Below are 5,035 nucleotides of genomic sequence, written 5' to 3'. Positions count from 1 at the left end.
TGAGGATGTCCAGGCCTGTGTTTTGAACATAAACCAGTGTATTGAGTAATGAAAAGGTGAAAAACTGCAAGTCCCCGAACATCCCAACACCCTTCCCCCCACCCCCCACAACACACCCATAACACCCTTCCCCCCACCCCCAACAACACACCCATAACACCCTTCCCCCCACCCCCCACAACACACCCATAACACCCTTCCCCCCACTTCCCACGACACACCCATAACACCCTTCCCCCCACCCCATGACACACCCATAACACCCTTCCCCCACAACACACCCATAACACCCTTCCCCCCACGACAAACCCATAACACCCTTCCCCCCACCCCCCACGACACACCCATAACACCCTTCACCCCACCCCCCACAACAGTTCCTCATGTGTCTGCCATGTATGCATTTGGCCATGCACGCAGTGGAATTTCCATCTACCCCCTATTTGTCATTGTCTGTGGCAGCATTTTTAGAATGGGCAGACGAGCGCCTGGTGGTGCGTGTTGAGCGCCGGAGGGGGCTTGTCTGTCTTGATCCTGAAGATGATGATGGGGCAGACTGTCCTTGTTGCAAGAAGTGGCGGTCCATGGCGTCAGCCATGCGAGATTGGACCTCCCTGAGCCTTGAAATCTCAGTACACAGCCTGTCAGTGTTTGCATCCATCCTGTCAGTGGAGTGCCTCGCCATCTCCGCAATGTTTTTCCTGAGATGGGCAACCTCCTCAACATGCTGCCCAACCAGCACAGTCAATTCTCGTTGACGCTCCGGGATGGTGGTCAGTTGGAGAGCAGTGCTTGGTGATTGTGCACTGGATGCAGTGCCCTCAGAAGCATCCACTGCAGCTGGTGAAGCCACCATGGGGGACATAATGGCAGGATTGTTCTCTTCAACAGTCACATCAGACCTTGGGGCGTGGAATGGTGCAGGCTCTGCGGTACTAGGGGGGCTTGGGGTGTGCATCCCCATTGGGTCAACTATGGTGTCCTCAGGATCAGACCGAGGGACAGTGGCAGCTGCCTCACCAGCGGAGCTTGCCGCAGCTGATGGTGGGCCCTCGGTGGCTGCTATTGGTACCTGTGGGATCTCCTCCAGTGGTGTGGATGCAGTTTGTGGTACAGCTACTGCTGCCCTGACAGTGGCACTTCGTCAGTGTTTCATGGTCATCAGGTGTGACCTTCCCCCCTTGCCCCTGGAAGTTGTGGGGGTGTCCTCCGATTCCTGGGCCCTTGGCCTCTTACTAGTCGCTGGTGCCAGGGATGCATTAGCGGCATCCTCGCCATCTGTGTGTGAGCCTGTCAGGGACAAGAAGGGGGATGGCATTGGTTGATTTTCAATATACATAATGCAGTTAACATCAATGATGCAGTTGTGGGCATTGGGACTTAGTAGTTGTGGTGCAGGTGATGTACCAGTTCAGTGCCTCATCCATGCATGGTTGTGTTTGGAACTTGTGACTGGTGATGTGCGCATGTGTGTGTGTTTGGGTCTGACACTGACATGGGGATGGATGGATGGATGCATGTGTGGATGTGTGTCCATGCATGAGAGGAGTCTGTGCTGACATATGGGTCAAACAGTACATTCACATTTCATTCTGTCATGTGTAAACTCGCCTGCATCCGAAGTGGTACCCACGCCGACCTCCATGCTGCCTACTCCCTCAATGGATTCAACTGCAATGAGGTTCCCACAGGTCTCCTCCCATTCTTTGAGTCGGATGGGTGAACCAGCCCCTTCTTCACTGGCAATCCAGTGGTTCTCCGCAAGGATGCCCCTCACCCGCAGCCTGAGGTCGTCCCACCTTTTCCGGCACTCACGCACTGTGCGGGTGCTGGTGCCGACTTCACTGACTTTTACTGCCACTTGGTCCCAGATGGCTTTCTTCTTCAGTATTGGGGGCCGCCGCATGTCATTAGCAAAAACGACATCAGCATTCTCAGCCAGGGTCTGTGTAAGCATATTCAATTCCTCAGGAGTGAATTTCTCCTTGCGCTGCCTGTCAGCGCTTTTTTTTGAAGGCCTTTGGCATGATGCAGGTGTACAGGATGATTTCCAACTCTGAACAACTCGTAACAGGTCCAGGGGGCAGAGGATGGCAATGGATTGTGTTTTTGAAGATGGCTGCCGTGCTATTTCCCGTTCCTGTGCGATGACGCTATTTCCGGTTCCGCAAAATAACAGTCACCGCTAATAGCGGTGACCGATATTTCCATGCAGCAGGAGGGCGGAGGTGCAATCAGCACATTGGTCGAGGGCAGTAGGTGACTTTATTGGGTCTTTAACGCCATGGCGGTAGGGGGTTTACCGGCATGGCGCTATGCTCGTGTCCGCGAACTCGTAATGGTACGCTATTGCTGCCCTCTTGTGAGGGTGTACACGTTAATAGCGCCATGCCGGTAAATTCCGTTTTTTACCGCGTACCTTGTAATGAGGCCCATAATCTTTACTATTGTTTTTATTTTTCATTTATTGTTTTGCATTTCATTGTATGTTGTCTGGAAATGGTAATGAGACATTATATATATATATATATATATATATATAAAATATATGCTATTTATTGATGTGTTGAAACATCATTAATGCATCTATGGTTGGAAATTTTGCTTGTTCCATGACGCTGGAGTATGTACATGATTAATGACGCCTGTGGTTTAATGTGTATGGTCGGTGTTTATTTCATATACGGACATTTCAATTGTGAGTACACATTTTTTTTATTTTGTATTTCTTTGAAAGATGGTTTTAGTGTCTCCTACAGTGATTTCCCAGGGGATCACAGCAGTAGAAAAATGAGGGAGATGTAGGGAAACTGTAGGTGCAGGGACACTGTATATAGGGGCAGTAAGTGAATTCATGTGGGTAATACGGACACCAAGTGGTTAGTGCACATTCTTGCAGTAAGCAAATGTTTAAAATGCTAAGAGTTCAGGGTAAACAGGTCAGCTGAACTCTTCAGTATGTATGCAGTTCTAGTATGAACTGCATACATACTAATTTAAACTAACCCATTAACACCCTTCCCATTAATTTATAACATGTATTTAACAAAGCAGGGCAAAGAAGACCCAGTTGACAGATTGTAATTCAAGTGCTGTTTGCAATGGAATTAAAATGTGCAGACAGAGTTTACTGGCTGTGATTTCATTACACAAACTGCGAGGAAGAAGCAGTGTTGAGAAGGCACTGTTGTATACAGGAAGCAATTGTTACAAACATCTTTGGTAGGTTATTCTCTAAGGGAAGAAATTCTGACCATCTTGGGTGATGTGTATATGTCAGGAAAAGAGGCAGAGTTTAGTGAGATTGACACAGACAGCATATAAAATCAGGAGACAGAAGGGTGTGGGTCAAAACAGCAGACAGATGGGAAGAGTTGAGTCATGCAGTGCAGAGGGAAAAAGGTTTTCCTGGCAGAACTGCAGAGGCTCTCTGGAGACTGAGCTAATGGGCGGTAGACACAGGGGAAACTGAAGCTTTGGCAGACAAGCTGTGTCCTTTGTGGGGCGGCTGGGCTTTGCAGAGTTCACAATACTCCTGTGTGCTGATAATCCAGTTCAGAGGGGTCCGGAGATAACAGTGCAAAAATCTCCTGGGAGTGAAAGGTGAATATATTTGTGAAGTGAGGAGTATGTACGGATGAATGGGTTTATTTTTATAGTCAGTCAGGATCAATTGGTTATTTTTATGAATAATGCCTTTTTAGCACTTGAAGGTGATACAGATTTGAAAGTGTAAAAGGAGAAAAAAAAACTTGGCTTTCTGTCGTGTTTTCCTTTTGTTTTCTCTCTTAGACTGTGTCTCCTGCCAATTGTATCGGAACGCACGTTCTGTGGTAAGATAAGAACCGTGGATGTTTATTCATGAATACAAACTGGTCATGTAATCTAATGTAGAGGTTCTATTTTGTATTAATGCTTATACCGCACAACATGTTCTCTGAATAGGTTCAAATAATAGTGTACATAAAAAGAAACATTTTTAAAACTGAAACAGTGGGGTTGTGTTTTCTGTGTATGAATGTATTCAATGACAAAGAGGGTGTGAAGTTACAGGGAAGAGCCCCAGTGTGCCAAAGGAGGTAATACATTTTAGCACAGGTGGTAAAACATGAGCTACATTTTGGTGTTCATAGTAAGCAAGTTTAAAAGCGTATGATATATGCGTGACTGGTGAATCATTCACAAAGGAACATGCTTTATGGATTGGCTGATAGAACATAGCCTCGCATCGTAGATAAGCTGTTGGGGGACAAGTGTAATAAATCTAGTGATTTCTACTTTAGGGAGGACCCGGGGTAGAATACAGACATTAATGTATGTCTGAGGGGAGCATTGCCACTCCAGATAATGCATTACCACTATAACAAAATACCACTACTTAACACACCACAACATTAGGTGAATCCCCTCCAGACAAAGGGTCTCATTACGACCCTGTAAGACAGGCACGGTTGCCGCCTGAGTCGTTTTTTTTCCAGCACCCAGGAATGGGCAATTACCGGGATATTACAACCCCAGCATACCCAGTATTTTCGCATTCCAGGTCACCAGAAAACATTCTTCCTCATTCCCATTTGAGCCCGTTGGGGCTCAATGGGAATGGGGAAGCCGGATGCACCAGCACCATCCATGAATGGTGCATCCGGTGTGTTGTGCTTGCGGGTGCCTGTGTGCCCGTCAGGTCTGACCTGGCAGGCACACATCACCTGCGAGTACAACTCATAGTCTGCCGGTCCGGGAACTATGGTACCGGCAAGCATACCAGTACCGTAGTTCCTGAACCGGCAGACTCGTAATGAGGCCTTAGTCTCTAACAGTCATCCTATGCCAACCTCCTCTCTATTCCGAGATTCAAGCGGACTAAAGCTGGAGGCTCAGCTTCCCCATCTCTGCTGCAACCCTGTGGAACGTTGTTCCACCCATATTGAGATTGGAGCCCTCCTACACTGTGTTCTGCAAGAAGCTGAAAACCCTCCTATTTCACTAGCACCACCCCTGCTGAGTGTCCACATTAGCAGCACTCTTCCTGCAAACT

Source organism: Ambystoma mexicanum, chromosome 8 (genome assembly GCF_040938575.1).
Source record: "Ambystoma mexicanum isolate Mex_15411 chromosome 8, UKY_AmexF1_1, whole genome shotgun sequence".
NCBI classification, from domain to species: Eukaryota; Metazoa; Chordata; class Amphibia; order Caudata; family Ambystomatidae; genus Ambystoma; species Ambystoma mexicanum.
The sequence above is the reverse complement of the archived record's forward strand: the minus strand, read 5'-3'. Positions refer to the sequence as shown.